Source organism: Dendrobates tinctorius, unplaced genomic scaffold (assembly GCF_039654945.1).
Source record: "Dendrobates tinctorius isolate UK_male_01 unplaced genomic scaffold, ASM3965494v1 ptg000003l, whole genome shotgun sequence".
NCBI lineage: Eukaryota > Metazoa > Chordata > Amphibia > Anura > Dendrobatidae > Dendrobates > Dendrobates tinctorius.
Window position 1 is genome coordinate 66,043,965 of NW_027361671.1, and position 27,712 is coordinate 66,071,676.

Consider the following 27,712-nt stretch of genomic DNA (forward strand, 5'->3'; position numbering starts at 1 on the left):
TTTTTGCCGTGATAATCGGCGCGAAAACGTAGCGAAAATATTTAAAAATCGTGTACAGAACGCCCCCATGCATTCCTATGGCATTCCGCACATGCTGTGCTAATGCTGCGCTTTTTTCCGCGGTGGAAACGCATCGCGGAAAAAATTGCAGCATGCTCATTCTTTTGTGCGGAATCGCAAAGAATTGCCACAATTCCGCACCCATAGGAATGCATGAGAATCGCTTACTTCCCGCATGTGGTTATGCCCACCATGCGGGAAGTTAAGCGTCTCATGTGCGGTTGGTAACTATGGTGTGGAGGAGAGGAGACTGTCCTCCAGGCCCTGGGTACCATACCCCTGTAAAAAAAAGAATAAAAAATAAAAAATCGGGGTATATTTACCTTCCGACGTCCCGCGCTGCATTCCCGGCCTTAGCGTTCCCAGTAATGCCTTGCGGCAAGGTACTGTGATGACGTAGTGTCACGTGACTCTAGCGGCCTCGCGATATCGCTATAGTAACGCGAGACCAACGTCATCACAGGTCTCGCAAGGCATTACTGGGAACGCTGTGGCCCGGGATGGCAGCGCCGGACGTCGGAAGGTAAATATACCCCGATTTTTAATTTTTTTATCATTTTTAACATTTTATCTTTTACTATTGATGCCGCATAGGCGGCCTCAATAGTAAAATCTGCTCACACTTGTCAAACACTATGTTTGATGAGTGTGACCAACCTGTCAATCACTTTCCAAGCGATGCTTCAAATCGCTTGGAAAGTGCTTGAGAAAATCGCGGCAAAATCGCGAACAGAATCGCGGTAAAATCGCCGTGAAATCGCAAGAAAAAAATGCACGATTTCTGGGAAGGAGTCCGGTTTTTAGTGTGCGTTTTAAAACGCTACGTGGGCCCATAGCCTTAATTTAAAAAGACCTGGAAATGTACAGTTTATGATTGATTTATGACTTTGAGGGCACAAGCTGACCTTCTGGGAAAGTAGGAGAAAAAGGTAAACGCTAACCTCTAAAGACATTATATTCCAATTATTTCTTGGGTGTACTTTACTCTGAAAGTGATGTAGACTTATCAGATCCAAGCTTACATGCCACCAGTCAGCATCACAAGTACTTCCAGGACCACTACAGAAATAAGCACTGGATATGTATTTTGCATTATTTCTCAACCTGTCAACCTCACTTTAACTTACAGATATAGTGTTGGTGGTAAAACAATAAAATTGGCATGGAATGATCATATTACCATGCTGCTTGCTAAAAGTGCCCATTTTGAAAACTCGTTCTCAAAAATATTAGAATCCTTGCCATTTTGAAGAAATTAGACCTAGACCCCACAGTATACCTTCGTATTAAATCATAACTATAGACACAAATATAAGGATCACACATCTAAATATTATACATTGATTTCTTGAGACTAAGCAAACTAAATGAGGTTCTTAGGCTGGTTTCACACTTGCGTTTTTTGCGCTGTTATTTAGCGCTAAAAAACGCATGCGTTTTCCCCTATATTTTGCATGGGATGCGCTTATGTGCGCATACCCATGCATTTGTATGCGTTTTTTTGTGTGCATGCGTTTTTTGTAGTGTGCGCTTGGGCGCACAAAATGCAACTTGTTGCATTTTTTGTGCGTCCGACTTGCCCCAAAAAAACACATGTGCACGCAATGCGCACGAAATTCACCCAAAACCCATTAAAGTCTATGGGAGTGCTGACGTGCGCATGGTCATGCGCACGTCAGCGCAAAAAAGCATGTGTTTTTTTACAGCAAGACACCCATTGTAAGTCTATGGGTGCGCATACATGCGCATTGGCATGCGCATGTATGCGTTTTTTGTGCATGCGTTTTTTTGTTGTACATTGGTTAGACAATTGTTATGGTAAGGGTTAGGGTGAGTTAGGGTTAGTAGAGTCAGGGTTTAGGGTTAGGGTTAGGTTAAGGGTTAGGGGTTAGGGTTAGGGTTGGGGTTAGGGTTAGGGTTTGGGTTAGGGGTTAGGGGTTAGGGTTAAGGGTTAGGGTTAGGTTAAGGGTTAGGGTTAAGGGGTAGGGTTAGGGGTTAGTAGGGTTAGGGTTAGGGTTAGGTTAAGGGTTAGGGGTTAGGGTTATTTAGGGTTTAGGGTTAGGGTTAGGAGTTAGGGTTAGTAGAGTCAGGGTTTAGGGTTAGGGTTAGTACTACTAACCCTAACTAACCCTAACCCCTAACCCTAACCCTAATAATATCTTTTTGGTGAGGACAGTGTTGAAAAAAATGCAGACGCACTAAAAACGCAATAAAAACGCATGCAAACGCATAAAAATGCTGCGTTTTTTTCCTGCATGCGCATAAAAATGCTTGAAAAAAACCGCAGCGTTTGTATGTGTTTGTATGCGTTGACTCCATGCTTTTTTTTTGCGCAAAAAACACGCAGCAAAAAAACGCAAGTGTCAAAGTAGCCTTAGTTAATATTTCTGATCAGAATCTCTACACCCCCTGCCACTTACAGTGAACCGCTCAGTGGATCCCTAATCTGACCACTGCCACCATGATACCACACCAGTAGAGTGAATGGAACTCCATAGCACCTACTGTCATGATTCATTTTTGGTATTGTGGTACCTCTGGTTCTGCTATAATTTAAGTGGGGCTTTTTCCCTTTTTGAGCCATCAAGGGTTAATGGCAGTTTCCTCACTCACAGTTGTTTTGTTGCTGGTCAGCTGATTTGGGTAGTGACCACTCCCTCCTTCCTTTAAATACTTACATGACTCATCAGTTGACTCTTGGTAATAGAGTTATTTTATGAAGACCAGTCTAGGAGTTTGGAGCTCTCTTGTGACAGTGGTTTATGTGCTACTTCTCTGGTGTTTGGTTTCCTAATTCTGTGTCCTCTGCTGTATGGAGCTTGACAGCGGAGGCTGGAGCTAAGTTTCTTGTTAGCTTTTCTTTTTCTGTCTCATGTTTGTCACTACCCCCTGTGCTTACACTATCTGCAATGGGGAGGCTAGCATCCTTGCAGGCCAGTACACTAGCCAGGATATAGTGAGGTGACAGCTAAGGATTAGACACGTGACGGTGGTGGGGAAAGGACCCGCATAGGGCATTAAGGGAGCTTAGGGATAGGCACAGGTTGCGGTTGGGAGGTTCCTTATCCCTCGCTCCCTTCTGCTAGGGCCTTCCTCTCCCTTTTTCCATCCCGTTGTTGTTGTTGTTTTTTTTGTCGTTCACTGGACTTACCCGTGCCAGTTGTGACATTATTACCAATCCGCATTTATGGTCAAGCTGAGGCTTTTGCTTTCCTGATCCAAATCCTCATGGATGAGGTTGTCGAGTTGCGGTCTCAGGTGGTGCAGCAGCTTCAGCAGGTGTCGGGGGTCTTGGTCTCAGCTCATGTCCAGGCTAAACTAAAACCCAAAATATCTCTCCGTGCCAGGTTCTCTGGAGGTAGAAATACATTTTTAGTCTAAAAGGAAGCCTGTAAGTTGTATTTCAGGCTTCACCCTCGTTCTTCATGGAGTGAGGAACAGCGTGTGGGGATTGTAGTCTCCCTTCTTAAGGGTGAATCTTGGGCCTTCTTTCCGCTGACCGATTCACCATCTTTGCGATTGGTGGTCGAGTTTTTTGTGACATGTGCGCTGGTGTATGGGAATCCTGATGGCTTCTTCCTGCTGGAATCTCAACTCCATAAGATCAAGCAGGGGGGCCAGGGGGCTGAGAAGTACTGCTCAGAGTTTCAGAGATGGGCCACTGACACGAGTTGTAATTACTTTGCTGTTAGATGTCATTTCTGTCAGGGTCTGTCAGCTAGGCTACAGGATACTCTGGTGCAGTATGCTATTCCTGGGACATTGGAGGCAACCATAGCTCTTGCTATCCAGGAGGATAGATGCCTCAGGGAGAGACATACACTGAATCTACCCCCTGTTGTTCATTCTAGGGAGGAGGACACACTGGTGCATGCAAACGAACTCCGTAAGATTTAGCAGGGCAGCCAGCGGGTTGAGGAGTACTGCTCAGAGTTTCGGACATGGGCCACTGGCACGAGTTGTAATGACCTAGCTGTTAGTAGTCATTTCTGTCAGGGTCTGTCAGCTAGGCTACAGGATACTCTGTTGCAGTATGCTACTCCTGGGTCATTGGAGGCCACCATGACCCTTGCTATCCGGGAGGATAGACGCCTCAGGGAGAGACATACACTGAATCTACTCCCTGTTGTTCATTCTAGGGAGGAGGACCCACTGGTGCATACGAATGAACCCATGCAGGTGTGAGTAGCCTCCTCTCAAGGTAGGTTGCCTGTGGTTTGCTGTGGCACAAGGGAATGTTTTTTCTGTGATCTTACTGATCATTTCATCAATGTCTGCCCAGCTCGTGCCAAAGTTTATACTCCATCAGAAAAGCCACGTTCCCCTGGTCGTGTGGAGAGAGACAACCAGGGTGTGTACATTTCCTCCACCTTTATGTCTCAGTTTACAAATATGGCTGAAGCGGTGGTTTGTGGAGAGACTGAGATGGTACCGGTTCTTGTGTATAGTGGAGCTGGAGTCAATTTGGTGGAGTCTTGCTTTTGTTCAGACCCACAGTCAGATCGGTAGGATACTGGCGAGACCCATTTCCAATCATGCGATTGACTATGCCACTCTCAGCCAGATGAGTTTGACCCAAGTCATAGACAGTATGAATCTGCATATAGGGACTCTTCATGAAGAGTCCCTGACGTGCTACATCTTGGAGGGTATGCCAACTCACATCGTCTTAGGCCTTCCCTGGCTGAAGAGACACGATCCGGTCATAGATTGGTGGTCCGGGGGAAGTAGTAAGTTGGGACCAGTCTTATAAAGACTGTTGCCTGGAAGCTACGGCTTCTGCCATCTTTCTTGAATCTACACCTTCAAGAACTTTTTCCACAGGTTGTCGTTCTGGAGATTTGTTGTGCCTCTGGAGCCTACATTACTTCCATCACCATCAGGCTGCATTTGCTGTGAACCTGAGAATCAGGTGACTGCAGAGGTGAATCCTAGTGTGTTGAGCCGTCCTCACCATTCATCATTTCCCGTGAGGTCCAGTGTTAAGGGTCCCAAGGGACTATCTTGTCTATCTTGCTCTCATTTTTTGCTTGAGAACATGTGGAAGGTGAATGTTTTAGATCTATGCACTGGGTTGTAGTGCTGTGTGGAGGGCATTGTTGCTGTGATGCTGTGTCTGTGGGGTGATGTGACCTAGAGGGCTTTGCCTTGCAGCATGGGTGTAATTGGGCACCTAGGTTGCTCCATCAGGTAGTACAATATGGCTATGCTTCGCCTGACATGTTGGCGACCCGTTAAGAGGTTTGTCAAGATGTTGCAGTAGACTTCATACATTCAAATCATAATCTTAACTAAGAATCTTAGCCACAATAGATCAATGTATAAGATTTAGATTTGTGGTCCATGTCTTTTTTTATACAACTATAACATATTTTAGTAATGACTTTCCAAGGAATGGTCAGTGACTACATTTTCTTCATTTGCTGTCAACAGGAATCTTCCACGCTTACACCAAAAGTGTTTTACAATAGCTAGGGAGACAAATCTCCAAACTAAATGTTACTTTATTTCTTCTTTTCAAGATTAGGCTGTGCTGTATTTTTATGGGTTCATAAAGAAGCAGCTTTAATTGAAAGAAAAAACAGTAGATAAGGGTTAATTTTGTATGTTTGCTTGGGTTTCCTCCAAGTTCTCCAGCTTCCTCCCACACTCCAAAGATATCCTGATAGGGAACTTAGATTGTGAGTACCATTGTGGACAGTGATGATGATGTATGTAAAGCACTGCAGAATATGAGAGTACCATAGAAGTAAGCATAGTAAATAAATAATAATAAATAATCTTCCCTCTGACTTATGCCGTTCACATTTACCAAACCTTGCTGCTGTGTTTGATGATTTGTCCATTTGACATCATGGACAACATTAGTACAACTTTATAAATTGTTCCATGTAAATATAAATTAATTTTGTGTGTGACATTGGAGAGATAATGTAGAGGTATTACATAGTAGCAAATTATTTTCTTTGAAATACTTTCAGTACCTATGATTTATGCTGGAAACTGCAACACTATCTTTAATTGATTTTTTTTAGCATTTTTGTTCTAAATATTCTCAATGATTTTTTTTTACTTTGGCATAGTTGCTACGCAAATTTCTGCACAATATACATTTATGAAAATGGTTATTTTGGGCTAAATTGAGCAAACAATTAGAGAGAAAAAGTATACTGTTGGGTTGGGCAGATGTTATATAGTTATCAAATAGGAATCCAGCAGATGTAAGTGTACACAAGGGATCCTTTTTATAGCCATAGAAGAAAAAGACATATGCTTATACATTGTAGGATTCACACCATGGGATCTTCACACACAGATGAGCACAAAAATAGTGAAGAAAGAGCACATTAGTGGCTTTGACTCTGAGATAATATTCTACAGTAAATGATTACACCTTGTCCAACAGTATACCTACTGTAAATTTGGAATGGGGATTTCACTAAAAATTGTAATTAAAATTAAAATCAGTAATATTATAGTTATATAATAACAATTAAATAGAAAAGTAGGGTTGCTTTACACTCACTAATCCATGGCTGTAAAAGCCTGCAGATTAGCCTCATAGAAGATGATGAGTGGCTGCTTAATAGACAGCCAGGCTGCACTTCTGATCGCATCTCGGTTCTATTCTTCTTTTTGGCACTTCTGATCACCAATAGATAACATGTCTGGTTTAAAAATAATTTCAATTCCAAATAGAGACAAATTTGTGTTCCAAAATTGTGCCTCTTCCCATATGAGCCCTGTCATTTGTTCAAATAGAACTTTTTGACTAAATGTTGGATATCACCACTCTCCTAAAAAAGTGGGAAACAAATTGTGAGGTCCACTTTTGGGTGTTACCACCTGTAAAAGTGAGAAATTATGGGCTATGATGAAACATTTTTGTAAAAAAAATGAAGATTTTCAATATGACAACCTAATGTTATCAAATTCTGTGTTGTACCTGTAAATTCAAAATGCTCACATTACCCCTGGATGAAATCCTTTAGGGGTGTAGTTTCCAAAAGAGGGCCAATTGTAGGGGTTTCTACTGTTTAGGCACCTGCAAAAGTGACATGACGTGTGCTATCTCATACAGTCAAATTTGTTTTCAGAAATTCAAAGGATGCTCTTTCCCTACTGAGCTCTGCCGTCTGTCCAAATAGAGGTCTCTGACCACATGCCGGGTATCAGCATGCTCAATGAAACTGGTAACAAATTTGAGGTCCATTTTGTTGTGCTTTACAGTGTAAAAGGGAATAAATTGGGGCTAAAGGAACATTTTAGAAATAAAATTGAAATGTATTATTTTGCATTCCACTTTGCATTAATTCCTGTGTACTATCTGAAGGGTTAACAAAAGTTCCTGACAGCAATTTCGAAGTATCTAAGGGATGCAGTTTTTAAAACGGTATCTCTATTGGGGAGTTTCCAATATAGAGGCCCAATAAAGCCCATTTAAATCTGAATAGGTCCCAAAAGAAACAGGTTTTAAAAAATGGTTAAAAAATTTAGAAGTTGCTGCTAAACTTTAAACCCCTCTAACATCCTAACAAAATAAAATGACATTTAAAAAAAGATGCATATGTAAAGCAGACATACGGGCAATGATATTTATTAATTATTTTGTACAGAATGACTAATTGATCTAAGGCTGGCTTCACACTGGCATTGTGTAGCACTGCAGATGGCAGCCTACTTCCTTCTTTCTTACTCCGTTAAGCCCTGCCCAACAAGTTGCATTTTGTTGTGGTCGGCGGATGCAGGCAGATGCGTCAGCATACATCCCCATGGCCTGTGTACCCAATGTTAAAGATAGGTATGCAGAATGTGGGCAGACGCAGGCAGAGCTGAAGAAGAGGTGTGGCAGTGGGCGTGGCTTAACGGAAGCAGAAAGAAGGTAGTAGGATGCCATCCGCAGTCCTGCTGAATGCTAGTGTGAAGCCAGCCTAAGAATATAAAAATTAAATTAAAAAAATTGCGATATTTTTACAAATAAACACAAAACATATCAACCTACATTTTCACTAACATAAATTATAATGTGTCACGAAAAAAACAGTCTCAGAATCCAGAGTTATTATCACATAAAGTAACACTGGTCAGATTTCTAAAATTTTGCCTGATCATTAAGGTCAAAATTAGCTCAGTCATTAAGGGGTTAAAAAAATTATACAAAATCGTATTTGGAAGACTGCAGGTGGCTTTCTGTGGGCTTAGACTTTTGCATATCTATAGAACTGAACACATTTAGTGGGTGCGATGAGCCAGAAATAAAACACCATATCAAATACAATTCTATTAGTTGGCCTGTAAATTAGTAGTTTTCACATAATTACTGCTTATTGTGACACTGTGAGCATGCAGTAAAAAGGAAGACAAAAAAAGGTTCAACTGGATTGTAATTTGCATTCTGTTTTTCAGTTGAAGAATTGCAACCAATGCAAATGTTTACACTGATTCTCGGGGATTCAGTTATTTAAGCATTTGGGGGAATTGAAGTTCACAAAAGTAATTATTATAAAATATTCTTATTCATGCTTTGTTAGTTTGTACATTTGATTATCTTATGGATAAATTCTCCTTCCATTCAGACTAATGCTTTCATAGTTTTTCTTATGCTGCTCACATTTTCAAAAATACACCCAACACTGAATTGGAATATTACAGCTGCATTTATCATTGGCAAAAAAAAATAATTTTTTAAACATAAATGTATTTTAGAATCAAACTGAACAGCTTGATTTGGGGGAAAAAAATCTAATTTGTTAACCTGCATTGGGCTTTCAAATTAACACTGTTTCAGTAAGAGTTAAAATAGAATCTGCTAACATTCCTAAATTCTATTCCTCCTTCCTTTTTTCTGTTCCTTCCCTGCTTTTATGTTTTTTTTTAGCAATGGAATTAGGAATCTGAAATGAGAGGATAAAAATTGAAACAGACTTTTTTTATAGTATGAGTGAAGATGGTAGAGTCAAGTTGCTAAATCTGAGATTCATTGGTATTTAGAATGTTTAATATTTTTGCGAATTAATGGAGGAAACAGATTTTAAATGTTTACTCTTTATTAAGGATGAGAGAACCTATTACTTGTGGGACAATTGCTAATTTGAATAACAAAATTGTACTTGAGTCCCCATTAGAGTAAAGTCGAATAAAACTGATGTTTTCTGTGTCACCGACTGTGTATGCTAGCTTTATGACTCTTCCTTAGCAAACAACTTTGAAGGTAAAAAAGATCAGACATGCCAAATTTCAATGAATGAAGTTCCATCACCCATCTTCTGTTTAAAAACCGTTTTATCCTTCTTTACCTAATATTACATTCCAGTGTAATAAAAAGATAATCACAAACATTCCAAATTTTAATAGAAATAGCTAAATTAGACTGCCATTTTGAACCTTTCATTTTAAACATTTAAAATTGATCTGCAGAGGATTGAGTGTGAGTTGAAATTGTCATGATCCAGGCCGCAGTTTGTTTCTTATTATTCTCTCCCCGGTCTGGTCATACAGGGGTCAACCTTCTCTGCCTCGTTTTGGGTTCTGTGTGGCTATTTCAGTCTGCTGTGGTCTGCACACCAACATCAATGATAGTTCATGCTCACAGGCTAGAGCAGCTGACCCCTTGATACCATGTTTTGTCCTCTGCCCGTTTACTCTCTCCTGTGCTTCCCTTTCCTGCCACCCCGCTTGCTTTTGTGTTTTCTCCCTGTGCTTGGACCTCTAGGTATGTGATCTGGCTTGTCTTCTGACCTGTTTAACTGTCTCACGTCTCGGTTATCTCTGCTCCTGTCTGGCTCTGACTTCTGGCTTGTATTTTACCATGTGTATTGCTGTGACCACTGGTACTTCTTTTCCTAACTGTTTCTGACACGGCTCGTCTGACCACTCTTTCACTCAGTGCTGCTACGCTGTGTGTGCAACCTCTCTTCCCTCACCAGCAACCCCTGGTGTAGGTTGCGCTGTACTGCACTGCAGCAGCATTACAGAAATTCCTGAAATTTATGGTTTCACATAAATTAGAATTTTCAGATTTAGTTAAAAAAATACCAGGTACCATTTCCCACATTGCTAAAGCATCAGAAAGCGAGCTGTCATTTTGTATTGCTATGCAGGCCTACCCAAAATGTTGTTCATCTATGATATCTAGCTGATTATCATACCTTCTACAGTGGTGTTCTGTACCTGGGCCATCACAGATCAGCAATTCCCAGTGGAGCATAATTTATATGGCAGAATTGTTTTCCATGTCCAAAGTGACTGGGTAAGTCTTTCCATCATGTAGAGTGTAAGCTTTTATGGTCAGAAGGGTTCTCTCTCTCTTCTCTCCCTCATATGTATTTTCCAAACAATTACAAGCTTTTCATTTTGAGATTAACTCAAAGTTATTAGCCACAGATCAAATTTTTTGGGAAACTTTGGTGAAGTCGGCAAATTTGAAATCCAAAAGATTTGCTCATCCCTAGAACTTTTTTTACGCCCTAAGAACATTTTAAAATCCTATGTTTGAAACTGGTAAGATAATATAGCTAGATTTTTTGTGAATCAGGATGTTTGCAATTATTTTTTATTACACTGGATTATATTACTATGTAATAATGGTCAAACATTATCTTATACAAAAAATGAGATCTGGAACTTCACATTTTATTGTTTAAATTTGGTTTGCTGCACCTACCATCAGACTGGAAAATGGTCCCTTGCACCATCTCTAAAATTCAGCCTATAATGAACCATCTTAAAGATTCATATTCCTAATAAGGTGAGCAGAAAGAAACTCCTTTTTTCATTTTTTTGTGTGTTGAATTTCAATATCCTGTCCTTGATTCCCAGAATAATAAGCTCATTGAAGTTCTACATTATGATGGATTTACAGTACCTGGAATTTCTACACTGCAGTTCCCCATACAACACACCTCATATTTTGTATGCCACACTTTGTTCCTAATCTACAATGTACAAGACCTGGACCTTTTCTTCAGCTGTCATTCAGCTGACATCATAATGAATGATTTACCTTTGGGCTTCACTGCCAAAGACATTTATTTCATCTGATGGGATAGAATTTTCTGTGCTTGGCTTGGTCTCTTGTGTTCATGAGTTCAGCAAGAGTTATTTTTCCTTTGTACAACAGAATTTAATCTGTGTTGCATAGAAAGTAATGATATAATAAACTTTAATAATAATGATGGTAAAATACATAGTAAGGCTGGTTTCACATTAGTGTTTATTTTGCCAGCGCATGGTGCGCGTCCATGCACATGCGTCATGAGTACCTATGTTTAACATGAGGGCGCATGGTCTTGCGTTTGCACGCGTTCATATGCGTTTTCATGTGCTTGTGTTTTTTCAAGGTGTGCGCGTAGGCGGGCCAAACGCAACCTGTTGCATTTTTGGGTCTGCTGAAAGGCGTCAAAAAAACGCATGCACACACTTGTGCACAGAATGTGACAAAATAACGCATTACAGTCTACGGGAATGCAGGTGTGCGCATGGACATGCGTTCGTCTGCATTTTAGTGTGCATGCGTTTTGGGAGTAAAAATGGGTAGACACTGGTTTTAACCCCTAGAGAACGAATACGCAAAAAAAACGCAAACACATGCAAAAACGCATGATGCATTTTTTGCATGCGTTTCTATTGCGCAAGATGCACTGCGCCAAAAAACGCTAATGTGAAAGTAGCCTTAAACTTTCTAATGGCAGCTTTATGACTTCCGATATTTGCTTGGTTTTGTAATGATGAGACACAAGCTGAAAACCCCTTAAATTGTAACATTTATTTTAAATCAGTGACTCTGTACTAACAACTTGCTAGGAAGGCAGCACAAAGTGCACAGGATACAACAGATGTTATGCAGTGATCTACCATCCCTTGAAAATATGTGCATTCTGCGCAAGAATATTGAGGCAGCTGCAAGTGATTGATCTATTTCTATACCTCATGTAGACTATGATACTACATAATGAAGAGTATATGTGAATGCGGTGCCATTATGTGGGCATTATAACCTGCTTCCATAGGTTATCTTCGTAGAATAATATAGCAGCATAAAACGCCCCCTGACCTTTCTCTGTACCACTTGCAGACTATAAGAGAGATTGTCCATGCACATACACTACAATATGCAATACTGATTTGTAGGCTGCATCTTATTTGGCCCATGTTGTTCAGCATGGCTGGACTGCTCATCTCGCAAATCCCAGACAGGCTAGTGTGGCACTGGGCTACTTGGGTCTCATTATGTTCCTCCAGACATAGAAGCTCTTAAAAAACTGAGGCAATGTAGAGAGCACTCTGGAAGGCCACAGACGGCTGTGGACAGACAGAGGTTGTGGTCATGCAGGAAATTTCAGGCATGACGTGATGACATCACTTTTTAATGCTGTCTGCTCTGGGCTGTATAATGCCGAGGAGAAGGAAGGGGACAGCATTACTTGTCGCTGTAAAATTTGAGTTTTAGATTTTTTTTATTTTTCTTGCCAGGTCACTGAGGTGTCACCACTGCTACATAAAAGCACAGATAGTGGCACCATTACAATATGGAGCACAGAGGGTAGGCACTGTTTTGGGGGAATAAGGTTGCCACATTTACTGTATGAATGAAGACAGAAAATATCCAGCATTCGCAACATGGAAGCTTGAAAATTTCAATAGTGAAAACACGAAAACCGAAGACTTCTGTTTCCTGGGTTCCCTCCCCCCTTTTTACCCAATGTTTTTTCCAATGTTTATTTCTTTCCTGTTTTAATGTTACAATAAAAGTCATGTTTTAAATTTTCAACCTTCCATGTTGTGGATGCTGGATTTTTTTCTGTCTTCATTGTAATTGTTACCCAGAAGCTGGTCTAGAGTCTCTCTGTGTACAGCATTCCATTGAGGCAGTCTACATTTGGTGAGCTGATACACAATTGTTCTCCCCAACCCCTTTTTTGTAATTTTTTCTTTCTTCTACAATTACTGTATTTAATCATAGAGGGGACACTATTAATACAACCGCAATACAAAGAAAAATATTTGGTGATGTTGTGTCACATGTAAAGAAAACAAGAATGCAATGATCTCTTGTAGCCAAATTTTATTCACATCAATTTCTTTAAAGGGAATCTGTCAGTAGGCTATACCCTATTAAACTGTCTATATGGGAATGTAGGTGGTCAAAGGAAGCTGAATTAAATGATACCTTAATACCTGCAATTTGATGTCTTATCCTGTAAAGTTCACGCTTTTTTTTTTTGGGGAAATGACCTCTTCCAGGCTATGGGGAGGAGGTTTCCTGGAGGATAATTCTGCCTCCAGATACAGTTTTAAATAAAAGGGGGAGTTACCAGTGTGAGGCAAGTAACTAGAACAGGAGAAATGAACTTTGTCGTCTTGCAAACACATTTTTTGCAGCTACTGAGCTCTGCTGTATTGCAACAATATTGCAACCATGTCTTCCTGTGAGATGGAAGCTGAAGCTGCGAGAACCCTGCAGATGTGTTAGATATAATCACACACAGCTCTGCAGTGAGATCAGGAGAGCAGAGAGCGGCCATTCCACATCACACTGGATAAGCCCCTTTCTATTTAATGTACACTCTGGAGGCACATTTATCAGTCAGTGTCCTCCCCATAGCCTGGGTGGGGACAAAAGTCTCTGCCAGCTGATGACGTTCTGTTTGAGTATCGCAGCATGCACTGGGGATGCTCAAATGAAGAGCCATCAAATCGTAAATAGGTAGAAAAAAAATAAAGCAGTCAGAAACAAGAGGGAAGGATATGGACTTTTTAATTAAACCATATTAGAAAAACTATTGTATTATTAAAATAAACAGAGAGAAATTTAGGATGAAAGTTATAATTAGTTGAATTGCGCAAATTTAATTGTAGCATTTGTTTTAAGTATTAATTGCAGTATCCATTGCTACATAGTTACAGCACAAAGATTCTCTACCTGTTTCTTATGAGTACTGTGCTTATCAGCATCAAGTATACAGTTGTCAGTTGTTTCTTTGCTAGCAAGAGTCAGCTCAGCATGAGTTAGTATAAAAGGCACTCTGAGCTATCAAACAGAAACACTTCTAACAAGAGATCGCTGAATGTCTATTTTAGATTCGTTGAGTTTAGTCTTCAGATAGGAATGAGAGGTAAATGGACAGATGCTCAGAACTACAATACACTGTAAACTATACATGTAGAAAATATGACATGTAAAGGGGTGGAAGTTAAAAGTAGCTTTTAGATCTTTGATTATAAAAAAGCTTGTAAAAATAGACTTTCCAATTTACAGTACAGTATATGGGATTTTTGGTGCAGTTGCACTGTGATTTCGAAAAGCATTTGTACTTGTCTTAAAATTGATTCAAATTAAAAAGCTAAGCCATTAAATATTAATATATTAAAAATATTAATCAGTATGTATGTAAGTAATTGGATAAGAATATTGTAATTAACGAGAGCCAGCATGAATTTTTAGCAAACAAATCATACCAGACTAATGTAATTTTCTGCTATGATGGAATCACTGACTCGGTGGATCAGGGAAATGCTGTAGATATAGTACATCTTGATTTCAGCAAAACATTTGATAAAGTATCTTATACTATACTTATTAAAAAAGGATCAAGTATGGGATTGACAAGGCTACAGTTAGGTGGATTCATAACTGGCTCAGTGATCGTACTCAAAGAATGTAAATAAATGGTTGCACATCCATTTGGAATAATGCTTCAAGTGTGGTACCACAAGTCTATCAGCCATCTTAGAAGTTCATACATGCCTCCTGCAGTCGAATTTAAGCTTAGTTATGGAGTCAGAATAATACTAATGGATCAAAGACTGCACATGAGTCAACAGTGTGATGCAGCAGAAAAAAGGCAAACACAGTTCTGGGATTAATTAAGGGAAGCATAGAAACTAGATCATATGAAGGAATTATCCCCCTATACTCTCCCTTGGTCAGACTTCATCTGGAATACTGTGTCCAGTTCTGGGCACCAAATTTTAAAAATGACATAGAAAAATTGTTCAAGAAAAGCTACCGGGATAGTGAGCACATTGCAAACTATGTCCTATGAGGAATGGTTAAAACATCTGGAATTGTTCAGCTTGCAAAAAAAGACTAAGAGGAGACTTAACAGTTGTCTACAAATATCTGAAGGGATGTCACAGTGTAGAGGGATCATCCTAATTCTTATTTCCTCTTGGAAACATGAGAAGCAATAGAATAAAACTGAAAGGGAGAAGATATAGATTAGGTATTAGGAAAAACTTTGTCAGTAAGGGTGATCAATGAGTGAAACATGCCGCCATGAAAGGTGGTAATTGCTCCTTGAATGAAAGTCTTCAAGCAGAAGCTGGGCAGAGATGCTTTAGTGAATCCTGCATTAAACAGGGAGTTGGACATGGCCAGCTCTAACATTCTATGATTATATGATTCTCTGATAAAGCTCTGTATGTAAACCTAGCATAAAGTCTGTTTTATAAATTTCATTTCTGCTTTGTAGCTTACGCCAACGCACTGAAAGCAGATAGAAGTTCCAAGACTAGACATTTTTAATCTATTTGCCATTGCTCAATATATAAGTACTAACACGGTGATGGAATTATATATCTATTGATCTCTAATCTATTTCTGCTATATATTTGTCCTGTAGACATGGGAAAACTGTTTTCAATTTGCACATTTATAGCAGAAACAAATAGAATTGGTAAACAACAGAATTTACTCAAAATGCAGGTATAGCAAAGCAATTGGTCATTTTACAAAATACTATAAAATATGATAAACATATATGTAGCTTTCTATATAAAAAAAATCAGGCATCTATATTTCCAGGGTCATTCACACATCATTCAACTGTAATTTAGGACAGAGTATTCATCAGTTTCTGGTATTTCAGTTTTGTGCATGTAGCTGCAAACATATTTTGGGGAAAAGAATCTGTCAGGGGTCTTATATGATTTAAAAGTTAGAAGGTTAGTGTCTTTTAATTTTGCTTGTTGTGTCATTAAAGGTCATTTGTGTTTATTCCAAATGAAAAGAAGTCTTTCTAACTTAAAACATAGGAAATCTGTAAAGCCTTACCTTGTATTTAAAGGGAAGGTGCCGTGTTTTTTCATAATTTAATGTAAAAAAGAAAATAGTATAAAAAAATATTGTCCCCTAAGCTTGATTCAGTGGGGTGCATGTTTTTTTTTTTTTTCTGTAGTAATGCAGCCACTGGGGGCTGCCATCTTACCTTTCTGGCTGCTGAACGACACTTTCCATGCTCATTTACGGCAGTCCCTGGGCATACGACACAAGAGTCGGCTCCCGACCCCTATGTGTATCATTGCAGCAGCATCAGCTGTGAACTGGCACGCCTCTGTGGGCAGCTCAATTCACAGCTGTAGGTGTGGCCAGGCGCCATTTTATTAGAGCCCAGTGCTTTCCTTTTAGCTCCATTTACACTTTAGCCCTGGATGCTGTACTCTTCCAGCATAACAGGGCTTGGATGTTCACTCTGCACATACCAGCTGCAGGAGAGGATACAGGACGAGCTCCTGGAGACCGAGCTGCTCTTTCCAAAACACCCGAACAGCTGCAGCCTCTGCTCTTGCAAAACATAGGAGGAGCTGCTCCCTGCTCTTTCAAAACACTTGGCCAACTTCTGGACATCTAATCCTATCCTGTGTGATACTGACTGCTGAGCCCTGTATCTAATCCTCTCCTGTATGATACTGACTGCTGAACCATGTATCTAATCCAATCCTGTGTGATACTGACTGCTGAGCCGTGTATCTAATCCAATCCTATGTGATACTGTCTGCTGAGCTGTGTATCTAATCCTCTCCTGTGTGATACAGTCTGCTGAGCCATGTATCTAATCCTCTCCTGTGTGATACTGACTGCTGAGCCATGTATCTAATCCTATCATCTGTGATACAGTCTGCTGATCCGTGTATCTAATCCTATCCTGTTTGATACAGTCTGCTAATCTGTGTATCTAATCCTCTCCTGTGTGATACTGTCTGCTGAGCCATGTATCTAATCCTATCCTGTGTGATACTGACTGCGGAGCCGTGTATCTAATCCTATCCTGTGTGATACTGTGTGCTGAGCTGTGTATCTAATCCTCTCCTGTGTGATACTGTCTGCTGAGCCGTGTATCTAATCCTCTCCTGTGTGATATTGACTGCTGAGCCGTGTATCTAATCCTCTCCTGTGTGATACAGTCTGCTGATCCGTGTATCTATTCCTATCCTGTGTGATACTGACTGCGGAGCCGTGTATCTAATCCTATCCTGTGTGATACTGTGTGCTGAGCTGTGTATCTAATCCTATCCTGTGTGATACTGACTGCTGAGCCGTGTACCTAATCCAATCCTGTGTGATACTGACTGCTCAGCCATAAAACGAATATATTCAGCTCACCTTTTTTACTTGTCACGTTGGAGGCAGTTCTTTGATGAAGCTGCTAGGAAATGTCACAAGCTGACATAAATGCAAAGATCCAAATATTCCAGCACACCTTCTTACTTAAAAATAGAATCTTTATTGAGAAATCTTCATTAAAAATCCAAAAGCAGGATACAGGTTAAAAAACCATGGTAAAGACAGGCATTTACGCATTTCAACTCAACAGAGTCTTACTCTGCTGATCCGTGTATCTATTCCTATCCTGTGTGATACTGACTGCGGAGCTGTGTATCTAATCCTATCCTGTGTGATACTGACTGCTGAGCTGTGTATCTAATCCTATCCTGTGTGATACTGACTGCTCAGCCATGTATCTAATCCTATCCTGTGTGATACTGTGTGCTGAGCTGTGTATCTAATCCTATCCTGTGTGATACTGTCTGCTGAGCCGTGTATCTAATCCTCTCCTGTGTGATACTGTCTGCTGAGCTGTGTATCTAATCCTATCCTGTGTGATACTGTCTGGTGAGCCATGTATCTAATCCTATCCCGTGTGATATGGACTGCTGAGTCGTGTATCTAATCCTATCCCTTGTGATACTGCTCTAGTGAAATACTCTGTGCTGCTGTCACCCTGCTGGTTTTATGTGTGATCTACATGGTGTGTTTTTAATGGTGGTATTGTGTATGATCTATATGGCGGCATTGTGTGAAGTATATGGCGGTATTATGTGAGAACCCTATGGCAGTATTATCTGCTAAAAGGGGACCCTGTTATGATTGGGTCACCAAGGAGGAAAGCAAGGCCAAGCTAATCCACAGAAAACCAGAGAGGTTGGTTACTAAGCAGATTGCAGACCCCTGATCCTAACCACACAACTAGCAATAGCCATGGAGCATGCCTACGATGATCCTAGATGCCTCAACACAGCCGGAGAACTAAATAAGCCTAAAGCAAGAAAGGGGAAATCTAAACTGCCCCAGAGCAGGCCCCAAAGGAATAGATAGCCCCCAAACATATATTGTCTGTGAGACAAGATGAAAACACAAACGCAGGTAGGAAAATAGACTGAGCAAACGATGGGGCCCACACTAACTAGACAGGACAGGAAAGGAAAGACTCTGTCTGCAATCACGCAAAAAAACCTGCAAAAAATGCCCAACACGTCTGATAGAAAAATGCTGAATTCTGGTATATTCTGAAAGCAGAGCAATAAGAGGCCAATCTAATAAGGGACAAAAACAAACTGGCACAAGCAGTAGCATAAGGATGGAAATTCAGCACAGCCCCAGCCGGAGCTGGCTGACCACACAAAACTGAAATAGACAAAACCAGATCAAATGTGAACAAGAGCAAAAGAACACTTAGCTGAGCATGCAGAGACTGAGCTGGAAAGCAAGACCTCAGGAGGCAGGAAAAAAATCACCAGCAGGGATAGAGGGAGTCGGCTGTCTTAAATCCAGTCAGAAGCTCCAGATCTCCAGTCATCCTCATTATCAGGTGGTAGGTCTCTGTTAATTAGATCAGCTCCATTACCTCCAGTAACCACCAGAGGGAGCCCGGAAAGAGAACTCACGACCCCTCTGTCAATATAACCAGCTCCACTACCTTCACTAGTAACCAGAGGTAGGCCAGAAAGCGAATTCACAACAGGACCCGTTCTAGGGTGGTTCTGGCTGAGCACCTGCACATGGGTCAGGGGTAATAGTTAGGTGCAGTCAGTGGAGGGCTGGTGAGTCAGCTGAAGAGAGGGGTCTCATTTTTATCGTTACTATATGGCTACATTTCCCTCATCCTGCTTCCCAGCGTCACCCCGGACTGCGCCTGTCGCCTCGCTTTCACACATCGCCAGGACAGGATCTGAGGAGGGGAATGGGGTCTTTGCATGCAAAGTCTGGATCAGAACAGGCCATCAATCAGCAGAAATGATTCCTGGATTTCTGTGGTGCTGTCACCCTGCTCCTCCCCCATACGTCTCCCTCTGTGCCCCCCATAGACCAGCATACTGCTCTCCTGTAATACTCTGTGCTTCTGTCACCCTGCTCCTCCCCCATATATCTCCCTCTGTGACCCCCCATAGATCAGCACACTGCTCTCCTGAAATACTCTGTGCTGTTGTCACCCTGCTCCCAGAATCCTTGCTGCCTGCCATCCTTGGTGACCGAAGACCCCATTCCTCTCCTCAGATTCTGTCCTGGTGATGTGTGAAAGCGAGGCGACAGGGGCCTGATATATGGTGGAAGGAGCAGGGTGACAGCCGCACAGAGTATTTCAGGAGAGCAGTGTGCTGGTTTATGGGGAGCACCCTGTTCGGTGCCAGGGATTGTACATAGAGCACTGTGTTTTATACACATGGATGGACCGTCTTCTTGTCTGCTCCACAGAAATCCAGGAAACATTTCTGCTGATTGATGACCTGTTCTGATCCAAACTTTGCATGCAAAGACAGTCAGTAACTTTGCAGGCCCCATCAAAATGGCTGTTCATTGTGTTCCTAAATGTCATCCTCGCTTTTCCCTTAGAAAACACCCAGAAGGGGAGGAGAGGAGTGACATCACACCCATGTCAGCAGATTCCGCCCATAATTACTGCAGGGCAGTAATAAGAGCTAGTTGTACACTAGGTTTTTGCGTTAAATTTCAGTAGCTGCTCCCCCTAGTGTTAACAAGTGGAAATGCCAAACTTTTTAAAATTATTTTTCATATTTTACAAAATTAAAAACAAATGATAATATTTTTTAAGAAAATGTAAACATTAATTCTTTACATTTTTTTCAATTGCTGAAAAAAATTTTTTTGGATGGCATCTTCCCTTTAAGAGCAGTACCGTTTTTTTTCGGATTATAAGATGCACCGGACCATAAGCCGCACCTAGGTTTTAGAAAATAAAATAACCTATTGTCTAAATCATGTTTTTGTGTTACATTCATTATGTAAATATTTTTGGATTTTTTTATATATATCATAATCTTTATTAAAGAATAAAATTAGTAATCTTGCAATTTTCGCACTGGACACTAAAGCTATTTTAGCTATTTTAGACTCATACTTCTTGTCCTCTCAAGGAGAATTTACAGTATAATAATAATAAACTTTATTTTTTCGTTTCCTTATCATGAGAGGCAGGATTACAATGACTAATAACACTTCTACACTTAGCTGATAACACTAATCACAAGACTTGGTGGCCAGTGTGAAATTTACAAAATCTATTTTTTTATTGTTTAATAAAGATTGTGATATAGAAACAAAAATGTCAAAAAATTAAAAAAAACATTTAATACAAAAATCTAATTAAACAGTACAATATGTCATTTTCTGATCACACTTCCCCTTTAACCCTTTAACGACATTGAACGTATAGATACGTCCAAGGTTGCCACCCCCTGTGTGCTGCAGGTTCCGGCGACCCCCGTGGTTGTCATTTCCGGGTAGCTATAATCGTCGCCCAGTGGCCTGCGCTGATAGCAAGTGAGCATTTCTGCTACACAGAGCAGGGCTGAAGCCCTCCTGTGTGTTGCAAAAGAGATCAGAAGATCACAGCATCTAGTTTCCCATGGAGACTATTGAAACCAGTAAAAGTGAACATTTTTTGAAAAAAAATAGGAAAAAATAGAAAAGTTTAAATCACCCCCATGCGAAATTAAACAGTAAAAAAATTAAAAAATACACATATTTGGTATCACCACATTAAAAATCATCTGATCTATCAATATATAAAAATAATTAAACTGATCGGTAAATGGTGTAAAAAATCAAGCCGCCAGAATTGCGGTTTTTAGTATCGCAAAATTGCATTAAAATGCAATAATGGGCGATGAAAAGATCATATCTACATAAAAATTGTATCCATAAAAAACGTTAGCTCGGCACGCAAAAAATAAACCCTCACCCTTCCACAGATCATGAAAAATGGGTCTCGAAACATGGCAACTTTTTTTTTTTTTTGCAAATATTGGATTTTCTTTCACCACCTAAATAAAAAAGTACATATACCTGTTTGGTATCTGCAAACTCGTAATGACCTGGAAAACGATATTGGCAGGTAAGTTTTAGCATTTAATGAACATAGTAAAAAAGAAAAAACAATAGTGGGATTGCACTTTTTTTAAATGACACCGCACTTTATTTTTTTTTTCCTTTTTTCCAGTGCACTTCATCATAAAAGTAACAAAGTTTTTCAAAAGTACCACACGTCCCTCAAAATACAAGCCCTCACACTGGCATATTGATGGAAATATAACAAAGTTATGGCTCTGGGAAGAATCGTAGCAAAAAACGGAAACTCAAAAACGTAAAAACCCAAGGTTGTGAAGGGGTTAACCTTTTGCTAAACATGCCATCAGTTAATCCAGCTTTGTGTTCAGAAAGTAATCATAGTACATTTCCAGATCATATATTTGAAGGTAACTTAGCAATGAAGTCTCTAAGACTACTATCAGATTATTGGAATTCTTTCTTTTAAACCATGTGGCATATTATATTATATAGTAAACGGCATTATACTTATTCATATTTAGCAGATTCAAACCACCATGTTCATATAGCGCTCTTATCATATTTCTGGCCAATGTAGAGGCCTGAGTTTGTGCAGTAAAGTGCTAAAAGCTTGCCCAAAGTTTCAAATTGGATCTTGGTGCTGAAATGTATAATGTATTTTGCAAAAATGTCATATTTGGTGCAAGGGTAGTTTTCCCATGCTTATGTTTGATTTGATCCCAAAATCTATGCAAGGCTTTTCTTTTATGGTGTAAAATTTGTGGGTATGTTTGTCAGTTGTTCGCACTGCTGCTGTCTTCACCTTCTATTGCTGCCATTCCTATCTGTTTCCAGCTGTTTGTGACCTGCCAGATTGCTTCTGACTTTGAGCCAATCAGAAGTTGCAGTCACAATATGGTACTGTGGGACTGGAGTGTCCCCAAGAGAAGAAGATGGCAGTGGCTAAGTATAAGACTACCATCAGGGACCTTAAATTAGAAGCACCGCTTCAGCACTGAAAAAAAACCCGGAAACGCTGACGTGATAGTATATATCATTATTAATTAGGCTGTCTTACTTGGACATCCACCTACTACCGGCTAGTCATCACCTAATTGACTTTCAGCTTAACATGTAACACAAATTTATCTACCAAAGGCAAAAATATTTCAACACAAGGCTCCAGATCAGAATAAACAAAGAGCTGTCTTCTAATCAACTACCTTATACAGATTAAGCCATTTTGGGAAAAAAGTAAATGGTATGTTTGGGGAAACACTAATATTCTGATACTGATCTGTAAAAGCCACATTGAAAACTGGGGAAAGTCATAGTATTACAGTATAGCATAGCACTATTCCCCAAGCAGAGTTACTGTATATAACGTTGTCTCTGTTTCATTAATTTGGAGCCCAGATATTGTTCATCTCTATCTGACAAAATTGATTTTATTTAAATAGATTGGAGCAAGTCTTTAATTGGGAATAGAGTTAAGCCCCCGTTACACACAGCGATATTGCTAGCGATATCGCTAGATGTGATACTTACCTCCGACCGGCTCCCCCGCTGGTTATCGCTGGTCGCGCGAGAAGGTCCTGGACCATTTCTCGTCATCAGCTTCCTGCGGCGCTTCCTGCTGTGATGACGAGTGACGCGTGGACGCGGGCGGGAGGACATCAGGATCGCCACGTCTGACAAGTAAGAAGCGACCCCCGACCCCAGCGATGTCGCTGGTGAGATCTGCCTGTGTGGCAGCTCACTAGCGACCACTTAGCGATGCACCAGCGATCCATATCGTTGTCGGGATCGCTGGTGCATCGCTATGTGTAATGGTACCCTTACTCATGAAAGTTGACAAATCATTTGAGGGGACTATCACTGCTATCTGTATTGCTAGATTCCAGCGATGTGTGATATATTGAACTGCTTGGTGCAGTTTTGATAGAATCCCTGTGTTCCGTTCTCAGTTGTTAGGATGCTGAGTTTTGTATTACCCAGACCACTACACTGATCTGCAGCTTCATGTGTACACTGTACATTGTCAGCAAGCTGCCAATAGGTGGTGGGTCAGGGTTATACAGATTAGCTGAACTGTCTTCTTGTACACAACCAAGTGCAGCAGTGATAATCTCCTAATGATTAACCCCTTAGTGACTGAGCCAATTTTGACCTTCAATGACCAAGACAATTTTTACAATTCTGACCACTGTCACTTTATTAAGTTATGCTTCAACATATCCCACTGATTCTGAGATTGTTTTTTCATGACATATTGTACCTCATGTTAGTGTTAACATTTCTTCGACAACGTATGCGTTTATTTATGAGAAAAACAGAAATTTGGGAAAACTTTTGAAAATTTTGCAGTTATCAAATTTTAATTTTTGTGCCCTTAAATTAGAGAGTCATGTCACAAAATAATTGATACATAACATTTCTCACATGTCTACTTTAGATCTGCACAATTCTGAAAACATTATTTTTTTGTTAGAAAGTTATAAGAGTTAAAAGTTGACCAGCCATTTCTTACTTTTCCAACAAAATTTACAAAACCATTTTAATAAGTGCAGTTTGACACATCAGTGGCTCCGGTATGTGTAGTGACAGTTTTCTCACGTACTGGAGACACTGACACATGTAGACCCATTCTTATGAATGGGTCTAAGCACATATCAGCGTATTTTCACGGACTGTGTGTCCGTGTGCAAAATCCACTGACATTTCCATTTTTGTGCAACAGCACAGATCACAAGGACCCACACAAGCCAATGGGTCCATGTAAACACGTACCGCACATGGATGGCGTCCATTTGTCATCCGTGTGCGTTTTTAGAAGTCATAGGGTTAACATTGAAACAATTTTTTTCAATACACGGACACGGACACAAGGACAGCATACGGACAGCACACAGATCACACACAGATGGTACACACGGACATACGGATAGCACACGGATGCCACACGAATGTCACAAATTTACACATGGACACACTGACATGGATACCTCCGGTACCATTTTTTCCGGTACCGGAAATATCAGGACATGTGAAACCAGCCTAAGGACCACATCACATTTGAAGTGACTTTAAGGGGTTAATATGACAGAAAATACTCAAGGTGCTCAAAACCACATTCAAGAAGTTTATTAAACCTTTAGTTGCTTCAAGAAAACTAAAGCAATATGGAAGGAAAAAATTAACATTTACCTTTTTTCACAAAAAAAATTACTTTGGTCCCAAACCTTTTATATTTTCACAAGGGTATCAGGAGAAAATGGACCACAAAATTTGTTGCTGTTCTCCTGAGCACACCGATACCCCATATGTGGGTGAAATCCACTGTTTGGACGCATGGCAGGGCTCAGAAAGGAGGGAGCACCGTTTGACTTTCTGAATGCAAAATTGGCTGAAATTGATGGTGGGCAACATGTCAAGTTTGGAGAGTCCCTGATGTGCCTAAACAATTCTAACTCCAACCTTACACTGCCCTATAAGCAACCCTAAAACCCTAAACCACCCCTAACCCTAACACCAACACAACCCTAACCCCGGCTGCAACCTGAACCCCAACCCTAACCCTAACTGCAAAGAATGGAAAAGATTAAACATTTTTGATTATATTATTTTTATCTAACTGGGGGTGACAAAGGAGGATTTGATTTACTCATTTTTTTTTTAATTTTGATCACTTGATAAACGTTTTTCCAATAAATCTTTTGACATCATAGATGGTGTACTGTGGATTGGAGTCGGCGAGCTCCAGGCCTTCATACCCGACATACATGTCATCTTCAGTGAAGGACATGATGCTCGGTATACTCAGATGTCCGCTGCTATCAGCGATGACTTTCACTTCTCCTGTGCCAGGATGAAAGACGCCAACCGAGCAGTACGTCGTTCCAAGATCTATGCCAGAGATTCCAGCTCTGATCTGTCAGGGGTACAGCCAATCAGGTTCCATCTCTCAGCTGTACAGCCACATTCCAGCTGTCATCTCTCAGGTGTACAACCAATCAGATTTCAACTCTCATCTCTCAGCGCTGGAACGACATACTGCTCAGTTGACGTCTTTCATGCTGGCACAGGAGAAGTGAAAGTCATCGCTGATAGCATCGGACATCTGAGTATACTGAGCATCATGTCCTTCATTGAAGATGACATGTACGCCGGGTACGAAGGCCTGGAGCTCACTGATTCCAATCCACAGTACACCATCTACGATGCCAAAAGATTTATTGGAAAAACTTTTACCCATGAGGAGTTGGAAAGAGAAAGTGACAGGTATCCGTTCAAGGTTCTGTTAGGCGTCAGGTTTCTGCATCTGCTCTGCAGGAATCCAGAGCCTCACATGCTGTGGTCTCCTGCTGTCTATCTACCGCAGAGGAGATTACTTTGCAGCAGATAGCTCCAGAGACTAAGTCCCTCTGTTCTTCTACTAGGCATGCTCACAAGACGTTCTCCCATTGGAGATCGGGAGTCATGTGCCCAGGTCCTGCTCCAGATCTCATTGGTCCATCTCGGAGATCTGGAAGCTTTCGGAAGGTCCCGGCTATAAAAAGCGCGCATGACCGTTCAGCCATGCGCTAGTATAGACACTAGATGCTAACTGTGTGTATGATGATGGATGTATGGACTTGCAAATGACTCATTATGATTCCCCTCCCTCTGATATTACGTATGTGGACAGGGAATTAGTGTTAGAGTGAGCACCAGTCAGTGGCACGTTACAGGCCACGGTCTCCATCTTCACAGTGCTAGCGTCCGACGGTGCGCCTGTCCGGGCATTGTCATATTGCAGCTAGTTTAGTCGCCGCGCTGCAGTCAGCAGCAGTTGGAGCGTTCGCGGTAGCAATGCCGCACGCACGGTAGGTCTTGACATACTTTGACCCAGAGTCTAGGGCCTAGTCCTGTGACCGATTACCATGTGTGCACACCGCCGAGTCCTGTGAGGTCAACAGGCTCGGTAATCATGTCTATGTTTAAAGCATCTCTGTGATTCAACAGAGTACGCTCCGTGCACAACGGGTGACGTTCAACCCGCATGCGTTATACCGCCATAGAGCGCGGCTGCCATGAGCTAGCAGCGGTGTAACACCTACTGCACGTTGGACCCCGGGCGGTGAGCGCACTTATTATTTATTTATTTAGTGCGTTCCGCCGTCCCTAACAGGTTCTCTACAAGAATGGGGAAGCTGTATATTCAATTAAAATTAATGAGACTATTAAAATGACCCCGGAGTACATTGGCTCTCAACTGCTTCTAAAGCTAAAGAAGATGGCAGAGGAGTATCTTGGTCTTCCAGTCTCGAAAGCCGTCATCTCAGTGTTGGCAGAGTTCGATGAAAGACAGCGCAACTACACTGTTAAGGCGGCTAATCTCCCAGTTCTAGATATTTTGAGGATCATCAATGAGCCCACAGCAGCTGCCATGGCCTACAGACTACACCAGGCTGATGTGTTCAATGTCCTAGTGGTGGATTTGGGAGGCGGAACACTGGATGTTTCCCTGCTGAACAAGCAAGGAGGGATGTTCCTAATGAGATCCATGGTGGGTAACAATAAGCTCAGCGGACAGGACTTCAATCAGATGCTTCTAAAGTATTTATATGACAGTATTTATGCCACACATGGGTCACTGCCTCCACTGAAATAAGAAATCCACTGGCTCTGGCAGTCCGTGGAGGCCGTCAAGTTGAACCTCACCTTGTACAAATCCTCCTGGGTCCATATGCCATTGACATTGCCCACAAGGCAACTAAGTAAGACTAATAAGTGACCTGAAATCAAGTATTCCTGAAATCATGCTCTTTACCTCTACATTATGCTGTTCTCAAATTAAATAGCTAATACCTTTCAGTAATACTCATCTTTAGAAATTTTTTTTGTAATTGGCTATACCTCCAGTCAACCATGTGTCGCCCAAGATAAACTGATGCATGTTAAAAATATTGTAACCTGAATTAACCTTTGTTTGTAAAATGGTATAGAATTTCCAACATTTTTCTGGTCCATATTGAAGAGACCTGACAAAAGAACTATGTCATCTCTCCTTTTTCTTTCAGTCCCGTACTTGAGTAAAACTATTCTACTATTTGAACAGAAGTAAAGCGTTTGATTTTTGCGACATCTGGGCACTGCTATGACTCATGTACCTTTGAAGAGGAACACTGAATAGTACACTAAAGAATAATCATCCCAGACTTGGCATAAAATGAAAGAACACAATGTTTTGATATGTCACTCTAAAGTACAGTACTTTACAGACTCATCCCAGTATTGTGGCTTGAATAGATTGCTAATGTTTGT

The 27,712-nt window shown here is 40.8% G+C and overlaps 1 protein-coding gene and 1 pseudogene across 2 annotated transcripts in view; both read left to right on the forward strand.

The window, feature by feature from the left end:
- PRR16 (proline rich 16) overlaps window positions 1-27,712 on the forward strand; it is a 576,663-nt gene that overhangs the window by 266,958 nt on the left and 281,993 nt on the right. The gene's annotated exons all lie outside the window — the stretch shown is intronic.
- LOC141092915 (uncharacterized) lies at window positions 3,289-27,471 on the forward strand (annotated as a pseudogene).